Raw genomic sequence first — 23,401 nt, 5'->3', positions numbered from 1 at the left:
ATTTTGATATAAGGACAATTAATGACCTAGTACATGGTGGGGGGAGGGGACAGCAGGAAGAGAGAGAAGGAGGGAGTGGGGTGGGGAAAGGAAGAGCAGACAGTGGGAAGGAGGGAGGGAAGGAGGGAGAAGGAAGAGCAGAGAGAGGAAAAGGGGGTCTTGGTGTGTGACATACCTTTTGGGGGTAAGACACAAGTATAAGAGGGACTTTACCTAACAAATACAATCAGTGTAACCTGGTTTCTTAGTTTCTTGTACCCTCAATGAATCCCCAACAATTTAAAAAAAAAAAAAAGAAACAAAAATGGATAGGAGATGAAATGGGAATGTTGGAAGTTTGAACTACAATTACTAATATACTTCTTTTGCTGCTGGTTTTTAAATAATAAAGCTGAAATACTAATACAATGGTGCCTTTCAAATTTAAAAAGACAACCCTTTATTCCTCACCTCCACCCTGCTCTTTAACAGAGAAGTACTATTAGACTACATCAAAAATGATTCTCTAACCAAGAGTGCCCCTGATTAAACAATAAATCATTAACCATAATTCACATGAGGTATTTCTGCTTCTGACCAAGATGGATTGGCAGGGGCTAAATTTACCATTTGTTAGTGTATCTGAGTTGCTATAAAGGAATATCTGAGGCTGGGTAATTTTTAACAGAAAGAAATTTATTTGGCTCATGGTTCTGCAAGCTGTACAAGAAGCATGGTGCCAACATCTGCTTGTGGTGAGGGCCTTGGGCTGTGGAAGACAAAGGGAAGGCAGTGTGTGCAGAGATCGCATAGTGAAAGCAAGCAAGTTCTCACAGGAACTAATAAGTTAATCCAAGTAAGAATTCATTCAAACTTCCCACCCAGGGTGAATGTTAATCTATTCTTGAGGACCCTCTCCCATATAAGCACCATGTATTAGGCCTCACCTCCAACACTGGGGATCAATTTTCAATATGAGCTTTAGTGGGGGTAAGCATCCAAACTATAGCACCATCCTTCCTAAAATAACCAAAATGCAAGCAACATATTGGAAATATCTAAAAATGGACAATCTTGGGGAAAAAAGGAATAAATCTGAATACGAAAAAAACAGTGTAGGAAAGAGAGACCTAGGTTAAGCAATACAGACTATGCTGAACAGGCAGGTATGTAGCAGGCGTCCTCAAACTTTTTAAACAGGGGGCCAGTTCACTGTCCCTCAGACCGTTGGAGGGCCGGACTATAGTTTAAAAAAAAAAAAACAAAAAACTATGAACAAATTCCTATGCGCACTGCACATATCTTATTTTGAAGTCAAAAAACAAAACAGGAACAAATACAATCACACCGCCGCATGTGGCCCACAGGCCGCAGTTTGAGGACCCCTGGTCTAGGGGAATCAAAGCAACTAGAGTTCATAGGAGAAATTATCCTGAAGACAGAACTAAACAGAGAGAGAACTCTAGGGATCCATCTCAAGCATTTAGCTGAGTACTGATGCGGATGTGTGTGAGGATACTACACAAGGCCTTCTGTATGACATGGCTCATTTTGCTCTGCCCTGTGCCTCAGTTAAGATTCTCCTTGTAAAATAACATAATCCAGTCTTCCTTGCCTCTGGCTTCCTATTGGGTTTTAGACAGTGGTAGGCACTTCAAGGAGGTCTGCAGAAAGGAGGCAAGAGATAGTGATGTGTTTATTCTCTCCATTTCTTCCCCATCTCCTTGAGGATTCTCCCGTGGCTGGGTCAGGCTCTTGCTATTCCAAGTAGGTCCTTGGATCAGCAGCATCAGGGTCACCTGGGAATTGTTAGGAAATGGCAGAATCTCTGACTCATTCCCGGCTTTAATCAGAATCTCTATTTAAATAGGATCCTCAGGTGTGTTTCATATGCATATTCAAGGGCAGTCCTTCAGAGTCTTCAGATTTCTCTGAGTTAAGGTGACAATTTTTCTTCCTCTTTTCTCTTCTGGCCCCAGGGCCATAATGGCTTTATTCTGTCACTAGTCCCTCGCTCAATGCTCAATCCTGTAACACTCTCAACATCTCTGTAAATAGATCCGTTTACAATTTATATTTCAATGAAACACTTTTGAGTGTTTCTGCCAGTACTTTAAATGATTCGGTAATATATTATCTTTCTTAATATCTATATATCTATTTTGATGGCAATATACATATTATACCTCTATCTCTCTCTTTCTCTATCTCTACCTCTAGCATTTTCTCTCTCTTCCTAAAATTTGAAACAACCTTCATGTTTTAAAAAAGTACATGGAATTTTATAGTACCTTTTTCTCAGTTATAGCTAAATGATATCAAATTAGGTACATAATAATTTCCCAACAATGCAAATTCAGAGGTTTGAAGAAAAATATACCAATCCTGGTTCATTAGAAAGTTTTGTGATTCTGGAGAGGAAAGCAAAATGCTACCCTGTTTCCCTGAAAATAAGACAGTGTCTTATTTTAAGGTGTGCTCCCAAAGATGCGCCAGGTCTTATTTTCAGGGGACGTCTTATCTTTCCTGTAAGTAGGTCTTATTTTCGCAGGATGTCTTATACATACCAACAGGGTATGCTGGTGTGGTGCCAAGCCTCTAAATTGGACCATAGTGATTTCTACCTCCTGGTATTCATACTTTTGTAATTCTCCCCATCAGAGTGAGAATGAATTCATTGACTCTTTTCTAATAAATAAGAATATGGCAGAAGTGAGGAAATGTGACTTCTCAGACTAAGTTATAAAAAGATGGTGGCTTTTGTCTTTGGTAGTCACTCAAAAAGACTCTCAAAAAGTCACTCAAAAAAACTCAAAAGTCTTTTTCTCTCTTGCATTCCTCACCTGGGAGGAAGCCAGCTGCCATGTTATCAGAAAGCCTTGTGGAGAAGCTTCCATGGAGAGGAACTGAAGCCTACCGACATCCACATGAATAGGCGTGGAGGTGGAACCCTACCTCCAACCCCCAACATTGACTGATTTACAGACAGCAGTACCAGACATAAAGCAAAAAATCTTAATCGAAATATCTTAAGAGACATTGAGCCAGAAGCAATCAGATAAGCTCCTCCCACATTTCTGACCAAAAGAAACTGACATGATGAATTTTGTTTTCATAGTGCAATTTTTTTGCACAGTAATACATGAACTAATACTGCTATATTTTTTAAAGCATAAAATAAATTGGATATTTTGTTTATTAATAAGAACAAAATATTTTGCTTATTTTGTGCTTTTATTCTTTTAAAATGTACAGCTTTCAAAACATTAATTTCAAAATTTATCTGGGTCACTTTTTTTTTTTTTCTTTTTTGGAGGCAACATTGTCTCACTATGTTGCCCTGGGTAGAGTATCATGGTGTCACAGCTCACAGCAACCTCCAACTCCTGGGCTTAAGCGATTCTCTTGCCTTAGCCTCCCAAGTAGCTGGGACTGCAGGCACCCGCCACAACACCTGGCTATTTTCTTGTTGCAGTTGTCATTGTTGTTTAGCTGGCCCGGGCAGGGCTTAAACCCACCATGTTCGGTGCATGTGGCTGGTGCCATAACCACTGTACTACAGGAACCGAGCCTATCTGGGTCACTTTTCAACCCAAATAAGTTTTCTAATAAACTGAAGTCCTGGAAATGATAATTTAAAAATGAGTAGGTTAAGAAGCAGAAAGCCTGCATAAGTTTGTTTAGTGAAGATAAGAGTCTCTCAGAGAAAATGTGAAGTTAATTTAACCAAAAGCAGTACGTCTGCAGGGAAATAAGAAATGACTTATGTATTGTAAAGTACAGAATATGACATTTTATAAACTGATTTTTCACATAGATGCCAAGATACATCATTCCTGCTTTTTTTCATAGTTTTAAGGGAAAAATATATTGGAGAGAATGAAGAGAAAGCAAAAATAATAGCAATACTAATGAGCTGCCAAAAGTATATGACTGCAAAGATAGCTCAGTCATTCTTGCTTCATTAGAAACAGTGTGAGGAATACAGCTGAATCCAGTGTCCTTGAAGCTCAGGTTGAAAGAATTTCAAATATCTTTTTCAAATTCAAATAGTATTTGAAATAGTTTTTCTCATTACTAAAAATACATAAAATGGAGAAGAAAATTCTAAGTACAGAACCATAGGTGTTCTCATTTGTGAAAACCATCAATTTTCCTTTGATTTTAAATATCCTCTCTCTTGCCATCTCCCTTTTCCCCCTTTTTAGGAGAAAGAAGAGCAGCAAATAAAAGAGTTGTGGAAACAAAAAGTCACTGCCAGAATCATGTTCCTTTAGGGCAGTGGTCCTTAACCTTCCTAATGCCGCAATGTCTTTTCATTATTAAAAAGGAGTCGCGACCCACAGGTTGAGAACCGCTGCTTTAGGGCGCGAGGCAGACCTTGGACATTGAGAGAGGTAGACTCAAGTGTGAAAAAAACATTATCTCGAGGAATTTTCTTGTTTTCTTCTTTTCTGGGTATGTGAAATTGTAATTGATATATGTCATAATCACAGAGGTTAAAACTAGAAGCTTAGTCCCAAGTAATATTATGAGAACTAGTAACATTCCATTTAGACCTACTGGTTGGAATAAACACAGGTTGAAGGAAAGGGAAAAGAGATTTGTAAACAAGGGCTGGGATAACTGAGCTGGCTGGCTAAAAAAGACTAGAACTGGGGTTCTCAAACTTGAGGGATGAACACAATCACCTATAGGACTTGACATACAGATTAATGGTCTTTATCCACACATTTCTGAGCTAGTAGGCCCCAGTGGGACCTCAACATTTGTATGCCTAAAAAATTCCCTGGTGATGCTAATGTTACTACTCTGGGAACCACAGTTTTATAACCTTTGGACTAGAATATTTTGTTTAATTAGATTTTAATGGAATCGATGTTGTCTTATTTGTAGTACTCCTATTTAAAATCCTCAGTGATGACACAAATGGTAATTATGCTTCATGGTTATTAATCTCTCTTCCTTCATTTCTTTAGGGTAAAAATAAAGAGGGAAAAGGGATTGCATAAAATCGGATGTTAAGTGCTGGTTAATTTTCATTGTTTCACCATTTTTTAAGGTAGACAACATCTTTGGTTAGCAGGAACATTTTGACAGATTACTGGTGCAGATTAAGACTTCTTTTTAGGAAAGTCTTTGGTGGAAACTATCAATGAAGCTACTTCAACCTGAGATGTCTTACTGGAGGCTCTGCCCAGTCAAATGGATATAATTATGATATGGAAAGAAATAGCTGTTAAGTGTGAAATATTAGTATTATCTGTAGGAAAAGGAACATAACCAACATTCCTTGAGCAATATATAAGGCTTTTATGAATTTAGAACTGCGCTGCTATTATGTGATTTTCTGTCTTATAAAGAATGGGTTTATAGAGTCCTAATAAAATCCATATTTCATATTCCTTGGTTTGGGTGTGATTTGTTTGGCCCTGCCAAGTTTTATGTTGAAACTTGATCCCCAATATGGAAGGTGGAGCCTGGTGGGAGATGTTTGGGTTATGGAGGAGGATCCCTCATGAATGGCTTGGTGACATCCTTGTGTTAGTGAGTGCTTGCTCTGTTAGTTCCTAAAAGAATGGATTGTTATAAAGGGCCTGGAACCTCCTTCCTTTCTCTCTTGCTTTCCTCCATATGTTCTCTACATGCTGGCTCCCTTTTGCCTTCAGCCCTGAGTAAGCAGGTGAAACTCTCAATAGACACAGACGCTAATGCCATGCTTCTTGTACCTTTGGCAGGAACTGTAAGCCAAAAAAACCTCTTTTCTTTTAAAATTATGAAGCCTGAGGTATTCCTTTATAGCAATGGTCTATGTATACTGAACTATTAATTTCTGCACTTACATATTTCTTGGTCTAATGTAAATAATCAACATTGATTACAAGGGTATAAAAATTTAGGTCTTGGGCGGCACCTGTGGCTCAAAGGAGAAGGGCCCTGGCCCCATATACTGGAGGTGGCGGTTTCAAACCTGGCCCCGGCCAAAAAACTGCAAAAAAAAAAAAAAAAAAATTAGGTCTCTACAACATTTTCTAAAATATGCTAGATAAGTCACCTTTATTATAGTTAATTAGACTTGTTTGTATTCAGTTCACTTTTCTCAAAGTCTACATGACATTAGGGAGGTCAGTGTATTATAGATTTTTTTTTTTTTTTTTGTAGAGACATAGTCTCACTTTATTGCCCTTGGTAGAGTGCCGTGGCCTCACACAGCTCACAGCTACCTCCAGCTCCTGGGCTTAGGTGATTCTCTTACCTCAGCCTTCCGAGTAGCTGGAACTAAAGGCACCTGCCACAACACCCGGCTATTTTTTGTTGCAGTTTGGCTGGGGCCAGGTCTGAACCCACCACCCTCGGTATATGGGGTCAGCGCCCTACTCACTGAGCCACAGGCACCGCCCTATTATAGATTTTTAAAATTTTCTTTTTTGAGACTAAGTCTCACTATGTCACCCTCGGTAGAGTGCTGTGACATCACAGCTCACAGCAACCTCAAACTCTTGGGCTTAAGCGATTCTCTTGCCTCAGCCTCCCAAGTAGCTGGGACTACAGGCACCTACCACAACGCCCAGCTATTTTTTTGTTGCAGTTGTCATTGTTGTTTAGCTGGCCCAGGCCAGGTTCGAACCCACCAGCCTCGGTGCATGTGACTGTGGCCATAACCACTATGCTACGGGCACCAAGCCTGTGTGATAGATTGAAAACTTGTTTTTTAATGCCTTTAATTTTAGATGTGTTATTAATAACAATACTATCATTGAAAATATTTTGATTATCACAGAAATTATTTTTAAAGCCTTTTTAAAAGGATAATTTTTTATTTATTAATATTGTGAAAATGATGCACACTCAAAAACGATTCAAACACTGGTTGAAGATTAAAGTGAAAGCAATATCCCAAATTAAACCATTCAGAAATAAACATCATTAGCATTTGGTCCATATAATTTCTTGCATTTCTATATAGATGATGGTAAAAATTTGGACAGACACAACTTCAGAAATATAGGAAAAACCTGGAAGAAATGGACCAATACCTGGAAGCACGCCACCTTCCTAGACTCAACTAGAGAGAATTAGAAATTTTGAATAGTCCCATATCAAGCACTGAAACAGCATCAACTATACTAAATCTCCCAAAAAAGAAAAGTCCAGGACCAGAAGGCTTTACAACAGCATTCCACCAAACCTTCAAAGAGGAAGTAGTACCTATATTATATAACCTTTTCCAAACATAGAAAAAGAAGGAATCCTCCCCAACACATTCTATGAAGCAAATATCACCTTGATCTCCAAACCAAGAAAGGACCCAACAAAGAAATAAAACTATTGACCAATATGATTAATGAATATCGATGCAAAAATATTCAATAAGATCCTAGCAAACAGAATTCAATGACACATCAGAAAAATTATACACACGATCAAGTTGGTTTTATCCCAGGGTTACAAGTTTGGTTTAACATATGCAAATCTATAAATATAATACATAACACAAATAAAATAAAAAACATAGGCCATATGATTCTATCAATTGATGCAGAAAAAGCTTTTGATAATATCCAACATCTTTCATGATAAGAACACTTAAGAAAATAGGCTTAGATTGTATATCAAATCATCACATTATACCCCATAAATGTATACAGTTATGACTTAATAAAAATTAAGTTAAAAAAAGAAATATTGGATCATAAAAAATGCCATTTTTAATTAAAAGTATTTCTGGCAGACACTGTTTTATACCTAACATCTACCACCCTTTATTTTTTTCTGATAAAACCCTGGCACGTTTTGTGCCTGGACCCACAGAATGATAGATACTAATTTTCCACTCTCTCTTGCAAGTTAACAGTGATCATATGATGAAATTTTGGATAATGAAATTCGAGACACTATTGCTATGAACCTTCTGAAGAAGATTTTTGTCTTCTGGAATAACAAAATAATCTCAGAGGAAAAGGTCTTTTACCTTAATCCCCTACTTTCTGCTTGGGATGCTGTTATGAGGACCTGATGCCTGGAGTGGCAGTAAGTGACAAATATGAGGATCAAAAGAGAATTTGGTAAGGGTGGTAGACTGCAAATACACAGTCCTTGTTGTCATTGTTGGGTTACTAAACAATTCCTGTTAACTATTGCTAATGTCCAGGTTTCTGCTTAAGAAAACAAAGAATGCCCTTATAGTTTAAACTCTGGTTAGTTAGGAAAAACATTTATAACTAATACAATTGTGTATATATTATGTATATTATTTATTTCATTAGGTTTAGAGGGTACAAATCATTTGTTGTTACATAGATGAGCTGTATAGTGGGGAAGTCTGGGCTTTTTTGTGTACCCATCAACTGAATAGTGCACATTGTATCAATGGGTAATTTTTCATCCCACGCCATCCTCCCACCTTCCCCCTTCTGAGTTTTCAATGTCCATTATGTCACTGGTGAAAACATAGGATTTGGTTCTCCATTCCTGAGTTACTTCACTTAGGAAAATGGCCACCAGTTCTAAGTTGCTGCAAAAGACATTATTTCATATGTATACCAAGGAAGTAGTATTCCATGGTATGTACACACACATTTTCTTTATCTACTGATAAGTTAATGGGCACTTAGGTAGATTCCATATCTTTGCAGTTGTAAATTGTGTTGCAATAAACTTAACAAATGAGATGTGGTTTCGATATAATGACTTCTTTTTCTTCGGGCGGGTACCAAGTAGTGGGATTGCTGGATTAAATGGTAAACTTACTTTCAGTTATTTGAGAAATCTCCATACTATTCCCCATAGAGGTTGACTAATTTACATATCCACCCACAATGTATAAGCCTTCCCTTTTCAGTGCGTCCATCCTAACATCTATTGTTTTAGGACTTTTTGAAAAGGGCCATCTGACAGGGTTAAGTTTGTATCTCATTGCTGTTTTAATTTCCATTTTCTGACAATTAGTGATGTTGAGAATTTTTTTTTCATAAGTTTGTTGGATACTTGTTTCTCTCTTTTTTGAAAAATGTTCATGTCTTTTGCCCACTTTTTAATGTTTTTTGTTTTCTCTTCTGAGTTGAGTTCCTTGTAAATTCTGGATATTAGTCCTTCGTTGGATGTATAGTTTGGGAATATTTTCTCTCATTCTGGTAGGTTGCCTATTTAATACATTAATTATTTATTTTGCTATGCATAATCTTTTTAGTTTAATTAAATCTATTTCTGGTTTTGTTGTATTTTATTTTGGGGATATTTGTCATTAATTCTTTGTCTAGGCCAACGTCAAGAAGAGGTCTTCCTTGGCTTCCTCTAGGACAGCAGTTCTCAACCTGTGGGTTGTGACCCCTTTGGGGGTCTCCTGCATATCAGATATTTACATTACGATTCATAACAGTAGCAAAATTACAGTTATGAAGTAGCAACGAAAATAATTTTATGGTTGGGGATCACCACAACATGAGGAACTGTATTAAAGGGTCACGGCATTAGGAAGGTTGAGAACCACTGCTCTAGGATTTTTATGGTTTCAGGTCTTACTTTTAAGTACTTAATCCATCTTGAGTTAATTTTTATGTATGGTGAGTGCTGGGATTATAGGTGTCAGCCACCACGCCGGCCTAAATATTCCTATATTCCTTTAGGCAGTTCCTTTTTTATGGTTTGTATTCTCTATCTGCTTTTCCAGTGATTACACATAAGTACTATGTTGGTTCCTTTCTCATTTATTATTCATTTTTGATTGATGCAGGCTACATGAAGAATAATGGGAGGGAAGGGAAGTGAGCTCAGCATTAGTCCATTCTCTTTATATGAACCTTTCTTTTCTTTTCTTTTTTTTTAGAGACAGAGTCTCATTTTGTTGCCCTCGGTAGAGTGTCATGGTGTCACAGCTCACAGCAACCTCCAGCTCTTGGGCTTAGGCGATTCTCTTGCCTCAGCCTCCCAAATAGCGAGGACTACAGGCGCCCGCCTCAATGCCTGGCTACATATGAACCTTTCTTTTATGTCCTTGCTCAAAAACAGCTATTTTCTTTATCATAAGAGCATACTTCGCTTAGACATTGGATGCAAAGATTTTTGTAGCAGATGGTTCTCTACACTGGCATTCAGACTCTCCTCCATCCTTTGTCCACTTATCACTCATCCCATCCCCACCTTCCCTAGCAAAAGACAAGATTGTAAAAAAGAGAAATGATTTATGGCCTGTTTCTCTTCTTAAATTGTTTTGATTTTTCATAATTATAGGTACATAACAGTTGTATATCTTACATGTTTTTCTTTAACACCCCTGTCCCGTGGCTCTGTGTTATCATACTGCAGCCTCTGAATTGACCTCCCTAACCTTTCTTATGACCCAAGATCTCAAGGGGTTCCAATCAAACAGATGTTAATTATGCTTTTCAGGATATTGATCCTTAACTTTTACACGTTCAGAGACGGCATTGGGAACTCACAGCAGTGTTTCAGTTCAGGCTTCTCACTCTTTATCACTTGGAGCTGAGGAAATTATTTGTTGTATTGTTTATTTCTTAGTTTGTTCTTTGCATTTTCCTTTTGAAAAGATTTGAGAGAGGACGTGTAGCAAAAATTCTATTTTATTATATTCACTCAGAAGACTTGAAGCACATACTGTTCACAATTGTTCCATGAACTAGTCCCATTGACAAATTGAGAAAATAAATAGCAGAAAGATTAAATATACAGTTACCCATGCATACAAAAAAATATTCCTCTAGCCCAAGGGTCATTCCTGGCCAGCCTACCAATTCTTCTCTTGGACATAATCCTTATAGAAATGATTTCTTCAACCTTACAAGGAAAGAAAAACAGAAAAAAGAGATGTTTAGTATCAAACAATATTTTTTCAACAACGAGGAGAAGATGGAGAGAATCTGAGGCAAAATGAGTTAGTTAATTAAAGTCCCTATCAAAATTTAAACTGGTGCTTTCACTGGAATTTTAAAACTTTAAATTTAATAGTCTAATCTTTTCTCCACAAACACATACACTACTTATACTGATAAATGCTTAACCTAAATGTGTTAAGGGTCGCCACTCATTTTTTAGATGTGGCTTACAATCATAAGCAATAACCCAAAAGGAATGTAAAAAGCATAACAACTCCAAAGCAATCAATAAGCTTTAGCACCCTGATTATCTTCTTTTAGGTTAAGTTGCACTACAATGCTTCTTAAAAAATGGTTGCCACAGCAACTTGAAATAATCTGCCTTTTGAAAATCAGATGGGTTTATTCCATAACATTTCTCTGGTGAATTTATTGGTCTTACAGAACTGAGATAATGAGGGAAGTTTGGGTTAAATGCTATGATTTTATATTCTTACTTGGTGGTTCAAGTGAAACTAAAAGAAATTATCTTCTGCTATGTAGAGTTTGTTTTTTAGAAAAGGAGAAGGCAGCTCTTATAGTCACACAGCTGTAGGCTATTAAAATTGAACAGAATGCAATGCAATCAAAATAAATTCTGACATCAGAACACAATACTTTTAAGTTAGACTTTGGCTGTGCCTTCTCATGCACAATTGTTTGAAAATCAGACATGAACTAAATTGATCAAATCAATGGTTAGTTTTAAAACATATTGTGAATAATTTATTGACCATACTCTACTGCTGATTCCAACTGACTGTGTGCATTGGCATAGAGTTCAATAATATCACATAGAAAATAGGTTACCTAGCATTCAGGATGGGTAGTCTGTATTTTTTTTTTATTTTTTATTTTTGGCCTTAGTTCAAAATTTTATTTTAGCAAATCTTCAAGAAATTTACATACTCTGGAGCACTGTTTACATCTTTATTATAATCTGCTAAAAAAAGTGTTACCCTTGCACTTTTACTATGTTAAAATATGAAGCCAAGATAACCTGTGTGTCCGCCCACTATTCCCACCCACAATTACTTTTTCTAAGGTGAAATCATATGGTTTATTTTCAGTTTGCATATTCTTCCCACTCAAGTGTTAAGTATTGGAATGCTCTGTCTAGTCATAAATCCCAAGGATATCTCATTTGCCTGCCTGTCTCAATGAGCAGCCCAAACCCTTCAAAACAGAATCTCCATCTAAATTATTCCCAAGTCCCACTTTCAAGCTTCCCATCCAATCTGTGTAGAATAAGTATATCCACAAGATATTTTAAAAACACTTTTAATCTTCTTTCAGCTATTCTCAATCTTTGAGGAAGGCAATCACTCTTCCACTCCAGCCTCCACCCAAGGATGTATTAATAAGATACTCACATTAAACCCTGTTTTTCTTTCATAGCCCCCATTCAAGAAAAAAAAAAAACCATTTATCTTCTAAATCTCTGTACTTGCCCTGTAATTGTCATTATATATACCTATATCTCTGACTTCCTTGTACTCTGTAAGTGCTAAATAATATCCATTTTAAACATATGCCTACTCAAGTTAAGGCAGTTAAGTTTTTTAACACTACTTAATAAAAAGACAAGAGCACAAATCCACTTTTATTCACTTTTTTTTTTTTCAGTTTAAATCTTTGAGGGGTACAGCATCACACGAATTCTGGGTCCAATGGCCTTAGCAGGAAGGTGGCTTCGGAATTTGGCATGAACCATGCCACTATTTCCATGGGCCCAAGTTATCTTCGCCCAGATTACTCTGGTTTTGTGTTCTTTGCTTTGTAAAGATAAGCACATCTCTCACCCAAACAGAATTAGTTTCATCTCAGACATAAACACCTTCAATTTTAAAAAGAGCTGTATGTTCTCTTTGGTTCCAGAGACCCCACATATAGCCAGCAAAAATGGCCTTGGACCACAGCCTTCCCGACATATTTGCGTTTTAGAAGTCCTGTTCCTAGCAGACCTCCACAGGCCCCAAGATGGTGGAAAGAGCTCAGAATGGGTAGTTTGTAAATGAATTTTTAAAATCCTATGGAATTTCCCATGACTTTTTTCCAGATGCTGCTTCCCAAATGGGTCTCGCTCTTTCTATGTCTCTCTTTAAAAGATATGTACAGCTACCTTTTTTGCTCTTCAAAATTTTTATGTTTGAATTGTTAGTTATCTCCAAGGAGTTTAAAAGTAAACTCTTTCTTTGTGAAAAACCTAAGCATAAAACCCTAACAGGTTAAAACAGGCTGAGTGTTACCATGGAGCGTACCTATGTACAATTCTCAAATGAGAAAGGGTCAGTAGATCATAAGATATTCAGACGTTTGGATGTTTTGGTGATACATGGTATACTCTATTTCCCTTTAAACTAGCTTCCTCTCTCCAGTCTCTCTGCACCCAAACAATCATGGTGAGAAACAAAGAGAATCCATTTCACATTCCAGTTACAGTAACACATATTTCCATTCTGACGTGATGTCTTTTGGGAAAATGGTGTAGGAATCATTTCTACTTTTATTTCAACTACACCATAGATCCCAAGCAACCTTTTGCACTTAGAAAATTAAAATCATACACTTCATTTAGACTCGTAGAATGACTCACTTGAAGTTTTCTACAGATCTTTAATTATATATTCATAAGTTGATTCACATTTTTAGACTAGAGTTTAGTCTCATAGCATAACAGATGTCAAATTTGGAAGATATGCTCATTTACATTGAAAACTTAGTTTGCAAATTCATTCAATAAAAGGAAGGAAGGAGAAGAAAGAGACTATCAAGATAAACATATTTTATCTAAAAAATTTAAAAATACTGACACATAATTGGTATGATCTTGATCAACTTTTATTTTAATAACCTACAATCCCACACTTTCCTAGTTATTCACAAAAATGTTATTTTTCTTATTCCATGATTATTTTATTAGTAATATTGAAAATTGCCTAGATTTTATTTTTAATATTTTAATAACCCCTTTCACCTTGTAATTTATCCCTTTCTTTTCTTTTTTATTTTTATTGAGACAAAAATCTCATTTTGTTGCCCTTGGTAGAGTGCTGTGGCATCACAGCTCATAGCAACCTCAAACTCGTGGGCCCAAGTGATTCTCTTGCCTCAGCTTCCCGAGTAGCTGGGACTACAGGTGCCTGCCACAATGCCCTATAGAGGATTAAACATCATACTTACTACAACAGTCACCAATATCATAACTCATCTGAGGAATTACTGAGAACAAGACATTCTCCTGGCAAGCCTGGAGATCTCTTGTGACTTAGAAGGTAAGCCACCGAGTAACTCAGTAATTCTGGAGGAGCAAAGTTCAGTCCTGTAGTAAGGCTATTGTTAAACATTAAGCATTTTATGCAGTTTCTTAAAGGATTAGTGGACAAAAATTACATTTAGTATTTTGGAGATTATTTCCTTTTTTTTTTTTTTTTTTTTTTTTTAATTTGGCCAGGGCTGGGTTTGAACCCGCCACCTCCGGCATGTGGGACCGGCGCCCTACCCGCTGAGCCACAGGCGCCGCCCTGGAGATTATTTCCTTACCACCCTTGAAGATTATTTCCTTGAGCACATACTCTTTTGGCACCTAGGAAATCATTTCCCTGAACACGCAGCCCCTGAATGTCTTTGCTTAGTAATCTTTCTGCCTATTATGTATCTTCTCAATAAAAGGACTCTGTGAGAAGTGCTCAGGGCTATCCTGCACCTATGGTTAGCCTCACCTCTTGCAGTGTGTACTGTCAATCCGTGTCTCGTGTGATCATTTATGCGATCACAACAACGCCCAGCTACTTTTTTGTTTTAGCAGGACCAGGTTGGGTTCAAGCCCACCAGCCCTGGTGAATGTGGCCGGCACCTTACCCACTGAGCTACTGGCACTGCCCTCTTTTCTTCTTTATGAATGATGCATTGAGCCTTTGATTGAAGAACTATAAAATTTCTTATTATTTTAAGCCTTTGCATATTCAAAGTTTGAATAAATTAACTCCTAATTCTATAGTTTTCAATTAAGATAAGTTGTTCCGTACATGCAATTTGTTCATGAATAATCGTTATTTAGATCATATCCAATTTTCATCAGTATTTTATTTCAACATATTGGGGGGTACACATTTTGTTTACATAGATTTTTTTTTTTTGTAGAGACAGAGTCTCACTCTATCGGTCTTGGTAGAGTGCCCTGGCATCACACAGCTCACAGTAACCTCCAACTACTGGGCTTAGGTGATACTCTTGCCTCAGCCTCCCAAATAGCTGGGACTAAGGCGCCCGCCACAACACCTGGCTATTTTTTTGTTGCTGTTTGGCCGGGGTCGGGTTTGAACCCACCACCCTCAGTATATGGGGCCGGCGCCCTACTCACTGAGCCACAGGCGCTGCCTTACATAGATTTTTTTTTTAACTAATTGAGTCAAGTGCAGTGCATACCATACCCAGTAGGTGTGAATTTACCCACCCCACATTCTCCTCCCCAGCTTGATTTTCATTGAGATTTACTTCCATGTGTACACTTAAATGTTGATCAATTAGATCCAACTTATAATTGAATACATGTGTTTGTTTCTCCAATTCTTGTGATGTTTCACTTAGAAGAATGGTCTCCAGATCCATCCAGGTTGTCACAAAAGATACTAGATCACCATTTTTCTTTATGGCTGAATAGTACTCCATAGTATTCATATACCACATTTTGTTAACTCATTCACATACTGGTGGACACTTGGGGTTGTTTCCACTTCTTTGTGATTGTAAATTGTGCTGTTATAAACATTTGTGTGCAGGTGTCCTTTTTATAAAATGACTTTTTTTTTTCCTTTGGGTATATATCTAGCAGTGGGTTTGCTGTATCAAATGGTAGGACTACTTTAATTTCTTTGAGCTGTCTCCACACTATTTTCCACAGAGTTTGTATTAGTTTGCAGTCCCACCAACAGTGTGTAAGAGTTCTTTTTTATCCACATACATGTTGTTTGGGGACTTATAAGTATGAGATCCTCTCACTGAAGTTAGGTGACACCTCATTGTGGTTTTGATTTGCAGTTCCCTAATGATTAGAGACACTGAGCTTTTTTTGTTGAGTTTGTTGACCATTAGTATATCTTTATTAGAAAAATTTTTCTTTGTATCTTTTGCCCACTTTTTGATGTGATTATTGGTTGTTTCTTGCTGATTTGCACAAGTTCTCTGTAGATTCTGGTTATCAATCCTTTATCAGTTATATAGCATGCAAGTATTTTTTCCCATTCTGTGGGTTATCTATTTGGTCATTTGATTGTGTCCTTGGCTATACAGAATGTTGTTGCAAACCAGCAAGAGAAGGGGAGTGAACCAGAGTGGAATTGGTGGGGAATGAGGAAAATACAGCACAAGAGAAGACCTAGAAACGAAAGATGGGATCCGGAGGTCTGACTGAGGTGATGGCTGCAGCCAGCACCAAAGCACAAAATCAGCTTTATTTTATAGTATCTGTACAGGGCTGTCCAGGGGGAAGTAGCATAGGTAATGTAGGGAAATAGCATAAACCAAAGACATAATTTTGGTCTTACACTACAATTGGAAAAATATAAATGATTTTAATAAAGACAAGCCATCACATTAAGGTTTCTACTCAACTTCATTAACATATGACAAGAAGTAAGAAGGGCAAGATCATGAGGATCTCAGCATAGTTGACAAAAGGAAGGAAGAACTATGTGATTTAGTAGTTTCTACTTTACTTCATTAACATATTACAAGAAGTAGGAAGGCAAAGATCACAAGGGTTTCTGCATAGTTAACTGGACAAAGAAAGAGCTACGTGACTTCTGGCAGAGGGAGCATGAAGAAAGGAATATGGCTGTTTCGGGAATGGAGGAAAAGCAGTTGGGGGTTCATTCTCTGAATGTTCCCCAGGCTGTGGGGACCCTGCCATCTCACAGCCTGCTCTCCACAGAATGTGTTTATTTTTAAATAGGAACCAGTTATTATAATTGCATTCATAGTAATATTCCCTCCAAAATGACATTTTCTTTATGGTCTTGGTAGGTATTAAAGTGAAATTACCTACTGAGAGATAACAGCACTCACTAAACAAGTACTGTTCTATAAAATCTCTGACCTAATTCACATATTAGAATATAAGCACGAATACTCCTACATAACAGTTTTTGTCTATCACAGTGAGAGTTCACCATATATCAAAAAAAGGTGGAACATATGCTTGGACTCTGTATAGGCAAACTGACATTTTTAGTAAGGTGCTTTACAGCAACATTTTGCTGTGCTGGAAAAATGCTTAGAAGCGAGTTCTGAAAATACATATCTACAATGAGCTTCATTAAAGCACAGAACATGGGGTGGTGCCTGTGGCTCAGTGAGTAGGGTGCCGGCCCCATATGCTGAGGGTAGCGGGTTCAAACCCAGCCCTGGCCAAACTGCAACAAAAAAATAGCCGGGTGTTGTGGCGGGCGCCTGTAGTCCCAGCTGCTTGGGAGGCTGAGGCAAGAGAATCGCGTAAGCCCAAGAGTTAGAGGTTGCTGTGAGCTGTGTGAAGTCATGGCACTCTACCATGAGGGCGGTACAGTGAGACTCTGTCTCTACAAAAATAAATAAATAAATAAATAAATAACTAAAGCACAGAACATGGGGATGTGTTATATTCTCCGAAGTGCTTTGCTCATCTATTATTTAGCATGTTTCTGCTAAAGTGTCAATATTTGTTAATTTAGTCAGCTATACATAGGTAATGACATAAATTTCTTCTCTATTCTGATTTTAGAGGTGGCTGTGATTTTTTTCCCACCAGTTATATCACATGGAATGTTAAGTTTCTACAAGGTGGAAAATGAGATGAGACTCATACCATGTGTTTTTAGTTTTTGTTTGTTTGTTTGTTTTGCAGTTTTTGGCCAGGGCAGGGTTTGAACCCACCACCTCCGGCATATGGGGCCGGCGCCCCACTCCGTTGAGCCACAGGCGCCACCCAGTTGTTTTTTTTTTTTAAGTTAGTTTGGTAGTTTGTTATTCCTCGTTCTCCTCCACCCCTCATTCCTTCTTATTTTATTTTCCTCCTCCCCTTCCACCCTTTTTCTTCTTTTTAAAAGTATGTGTATATCAAGCTCTGGACTTTACTGTGTTTTTTTCCTCCTTTTTGGATAAATAGTAAATGAATATCAGTTAAACTAAAAGCAACATAATTTTAACATATCCTTTGTCAATTTCTCCATATAAAGTTTAAGAAAATTATGTATTTTTACCTCACTATACAGAAAGATGTAATTTGCAAGCTAAAAATAAATATATACATAATATATAATATACAAATGCCAATGGTATTTTAAAATATTGCCATTTTATATGTTGGTGTTTAATATTACTTTTAGCTAAAAGAAAGAAAGAATTAGCAAAGTAATGACCTAAACTTCTGTTTATATTACTTTACCAATTTTACTTCTTATTTTCCAAATGAACTTCTAGAATCTGACCGGTTGCTGATAATGCTGGTACTATCACTTACTAGCTATGAAATGTAGCAACTTCTATAATCATTAAGACACAGTGTTTACATATATTCCAAACACACACACACACACATAAAATGTGACTAGTTCTACAAGAAACCTCAAAGGTATTGTGAATATTAAATGAGATTAAAACTCACTGATGATCAAATACTAAAATCATATTAGAAATAGTTCAAGAGAAAAATGAGTGAACTAAAAATTAATTCAGCCAAATATATCAAGAATGCAACATTAAAAATAAAAATACTGATGGAAAATTAAGAATATAATTTATAGGATATATAATAAGAAGGTCTAGTATATCTTTAATTGTAGTCCCCCCAAATTAGGTGAGAAATAAAGTGACCAAAGCAGTATCTGATGTAGTCTGAGAATTTTATAAGAATTTATGAAAGACTATCATCCATAAATTTAACAAAGCAAGTGAATCTCAAACCAGATAATTACATGAAAAAAACCCCACCTAGTCACATTACAGTAAAACTTCAGAATTACAAAGACAAATATATCAAATTAAGTTAGAATAAAAGATTGTGTTCAAGTGAACAAGACTTGCACTTTCAGATGATTTCTCAACAGAACTATAGTTAGAAAAGAGTGCACTGTCAAAGTGATGACAAAATATACTCCATATGAAAACCTTGGGAATGTTTCTAAAATAGTATTTAAATGCATATATCAAAAATAAAGGTTAGATAGTTATGAAACTATACCCCCATGTCAATACGGCAGGTGAAATTCAGTGAAATAAGCCTAAATAACTAAGAATTAAATGATAATAACATAATAATAACTACAAAGCAAGCATCTACTAGAGAACATGACCTAGCCAAAACTGACTATTTGTAATAACTTGTGTAATTTAAAAAAATTACTAGTAAATTTTAAAAATTTACTAATTTTAAAAATTAGCATTTAAAAAATACTAATAACTTGCAAATATGAGACACAAATAACCAATCACAGGAATACAAAGGGGGTACATCTACAAATCCTGAAGTTATTAAAAAAGATATTTGAAGACCTTTATGCCAATAAACTTGAAAACTCAGATTATATGTACAAATGAACAAAATAATTAAATTATCAAAATAAACTCCAAAGGAATTACTGTATTTTAAAAATTATTTCCAGGCTATTTTGGTCTTTCATTCTGTTTCCTTGGGCCATCATTATATAAATGTATCATAATAACATTAAAAATACAGGAATTGAAGCAGTATTCAGAAATCTTTCCACAGAGAAAACCAGAACTACATGGCTTCAATAATGAGTTCTTTAAAACATTTAAGGAAGAAATAATCTCAGTTTTGTAGAAACTCTAGCAGAGAATACAACTAAGAATCTGAGAGGCCATGATCGTGTTGCTTGCACTTGGTGCTCTCAAGGAGAGCAAGAAAAGCTGCAGGTAGAAGTTCACTTAGGGATGATCTCAGAAAGGGCACTGTGAATCATAAGAGAAGGGAGCGGCGCCTGTGGCTCAAGGAGTAGGGCGCCGGTCCCATATGCCGGAGGTGGCGGGTTCAAACCCAGCCCCGGCCAAAAATCACAAAAAAAAAAAAAAAAAAAAAAAAAAAAAAGAGAAGGGACTGGAGGCACCCAAAGTGAAGGAGAGAGAAGCAGAGTGGAGTTATTGGCTTGGCAAGATTGGAAGGTACCTGGGGGAAGTGTACAAGCATCCACATGTGGGAAGAGTAAAGGCAGAGATCCCTGGGGCTCCATCCTCTTTCAGCGGACACTGCAAGTTGAGTTGTTATGGGGCTTCCTCACCCCAGCAGGCCTCCAAACTGATCGGGGAGCTGCTTGGAGAGTGCAGCACCATGGCAGCAGAAAGGACCCACAAGGGGATTCTGTCGGCTTCTGGTCCTGGGTCACAGACACCGTTCTGCATTTTCAGCCCTAGAGCACCTGGTGCAGAGGGGTTAGCGCCACTGCATCCACCTACCCATTATATCTGCCAGGCAAAGGAGGGAGCAGGTAGAGAAGGTGCTCTCAAGTGCATTGTGACTAGGAGCTATGCACTCCCCTATAAGCCCTCACTGGTCACTGCCTCCCTCAGCATCTGCCACTGCTATATCAACACCTCAATAGCACCACCACTGTCGCCTGAGTAGCACTGCAGCAGATACCATGGTCAGACCTGGGCAAAAGAAGAATCCAGCCACTGCAACCCAGGACTTGCTGGCAGGACACTGAATAGCTCCTCAGCCCTAGTATCCATAGGCTGCCCAACCACTGTGGCCTGATGAGCCACCATTCCACTGGTCATGGTTCCACAACTTGCCTAGGTGCCGGCTAAGGACCCCAGACCATCCCAGGCTTTAGCCGATGCCCCACAACCTATACAGGTACCCAGTAAGGTCCCACTACCAGCACAGAGTCCCACTAAGACTCCACAACCTACCTACCTGAGATCCTCTCAGATGCCAGCCAAGTTCCTATGAAGCACTCAGCTATTGTAGTCCCTTGCCACATATGCCACAGTTGCTCTGCATGTTGCAAAACAGGCAATACAGTTCACTGTGCATAACCAAAATCTCAACCATGAGATTGGCAAATACAGTTCACTGTGCATAACCACAATCTCAGCCACTGTGACACTGCCACCTGTATATCATAGACTCACACACCAAAAGATGTCCCTCCTGCATACTACAACTTCCCCTTGATCTGAACAGAGCAAATACCCGGGCATATGGGCCAGTACCTAAATAACCTCACTGCTGTCATAACCACAGGGAAGCCTGAGCAGAACAAACTCCCATGCCACCTGTCTCTACAGAGAAGGACTCAACCAGTCTCTGCCAAAGCTTCCAACAGTAGCCTGGATAGCTACCCGCCACTCCAAATGAGTATCCAGCAGCGCCAGTTTAGAATGTGACAACCCCAGGGGAATGGAAGGGTGGAAGGATGCAGAACAGCTGCACTCCAGACTCTCTGTGCATCCACATCTCTCCCACCAGGTCAGTCCTCTGGAGTAGGACATAAGAGGGCCAGAGGCCTCTCCTTATTTTCACTAAGTAGGAGAGTTTCCAACCAAACAGAATAGGTGCATCACAAACTTATCTGTCTTGAGCAGAAAGAAGAGATTTTACTTACTTATCAGGCATAATGAACACTATCCAGGTGATGGGCACACCGAAAGCCCTCACTTCAGCATTATACAGTGTATCCACGTAACAAAAATATTGTACCCCTTTAGTATTTTGAAATAAAAAATGAATTAAGATATGAAAAAAACAAACAAAAAGAAATAAAAGGGAGCACATTCTTTACCTCATTTCCTATTATTATCTTTTCTTTTCTTTTCTTTTTTTTTTTTTTGAGACACAGTCTCACTTTGTTGCCCTGGGCAGAGTGTTGTGGTGTCACAGCTCACAGCAACCTCAAACTCTTGGGCTCAAGTGATTCTCTTGCCTCAGCCTCCCAAGTAGCTGGGACTATAGGAGCCCGCCATTCTTTCTCGAGGTGAAGTCTCGCTCTGACTCAGGCTGGTCTCGAACCTGTAAGCTCAGGCAATCCACCCACCTTGGCCTCCCAGAGTGCTAGGATTACGGGTGTGAGCCACCACGCCTGGCTGACTACTATTATCTTCCTACTAAAATGCAACAAAGATTGTATGAACAACTAAAATTAGAGATAAATATTTTCCATGACCATAGATATACATATCCTAAACCAGTTTCCTTCAGGAGATAGTTAAACGAAAGAATGTTATATGATTATCCTAAAAGAGTAAAAAGTGCATGAGTGATAAAATTTAATGCTTACCAGTGTTTTTAAAATCCAGAAAATTAGAAACAGAAATGTGCTTTCTTAATCTGATAAAGAATAATTATTGCATCAGTCCTTTTACTGCTTGTAACAGAATCCCTGACACTGGGTAATTTATAAAGAAAAGGAATTTATTTCCTACAGTTGAGGAGGTTGAGGAGGTTGAGAAATCCAAGGTGGTGGGAACACGTTCGGTAAGAGCCTTCCTGCTGGTAGAGTCTCTGCTAAATCCTGAGGTGTTGCACAGCATCACGTGGTGAGGGGGCTGAGCATGTTAACATGCTGATATCTCTCTTCTTATAAAGCCGCCAGTCCCACTCTGATGACAATCCATTAATCCACTAATTAATGAAAGGATTAACCCTCGTGACCCAATCACCTCTCTCTCTTTTTTTTTGAACAGAGTCTCACTTTGTCACCCCCAGTACAGTGCTGCGGCATCATAGTTCACAGCAACCTCAAACTCTTGGGCTCAATTAATTCTCTTGCCTCAGCCTCCCAAATAGCTGGGACTACAGGCGCCCGCCAAAACCCCAGCTACTTTTAGAGATGGGGTCTTGCTCTATCTCAGGCTGGTCTAAAACTCCTAACCTTACGCGATCTGCCTGCCTCGGACTCCCAGAGTGCTGGGATTACAGGTGTGAGCCACCACACCCGGCCTCTAATCACCTCTTAAAGTTCCCAATTTTCTTTTCTTTTCTTCTTCTTCTTCTTCTTCTTCTTTTTTTTTTTTTTGCTTTGAGACAGAATCTCACTTTGTCCCCCTGGGCAGAGTGATCTGGCATCATAGCTCACAGCAACCTCAAACTCTTGGGCTTAAGTGATTCTCTTGCTTCAGCCTACCAAGTAGCTGGGACTATAGGCACCTGCCACAATGCCTGGCTATTTTTAGAGACAGGGTCTTGCTCTTGCTCAGGCTGGTCTGAAACCTGTGAGTTTAGGCAATTCACCCACTTTGGCCTCCCAGAGTGCTGAGATTACAGGCAAGAGCACCATGCCCTGCCAGGCCCCAATTTTCAATACTGCCATAATGGGGATTAAATTTCAATGTGAGTTTTGGAGGGGACATTCAAACCACAGAAATTATTTGGAACACAAACTTCATACTTAATCCTGAATATCCTAAACCAGTTTCCTTCAGGAATTAGTTAAATGAAAGAATGTTATATGATTATCTGAAATTATGATATAATTCTGAAATACTAAAAGCTTTCTCTTTGAAGAAAGGAATGACATAGCCTTACCATTGCCATCACCTGCATACAATATTGTTCT

At 38.1% G+C, this 23,401-nt stretch overlaps 1 pseudogene; it reads right to left on the bottom strand.

Moving 5' to 3' along the window:
* Window positions 1–12,477: 12,477 nt before the first annotated feature.
* On the bottom strand, window positions 12,478–12,781 carry LOC128578184 (60S ribosomal protein L35a-like; annotated as a pseudogene).
* Window positions 12,782–23,401: the final 10,620 nt, after the last annotated feature.

The sequence above is a fragment of the Nycticebus coucang genome, chromosome X, assembly GCF_027406575.1.
Source record: "Nycticebus coucang isolate mNycCou1 chromosome X, mNycCou1.pri, whole genome shotgun sequence".
NCBI classification, from domain to species: Eukaryota; Metazoa; Chordata; class Mammalia; order Primates; family Lorisidae; genus Nycticebus; species Nycticebus coucang.
Note: the sequence above shows the minus strand (reverse complement) of the source record. Positions and strands in the feature narration are given on the sequence as shown.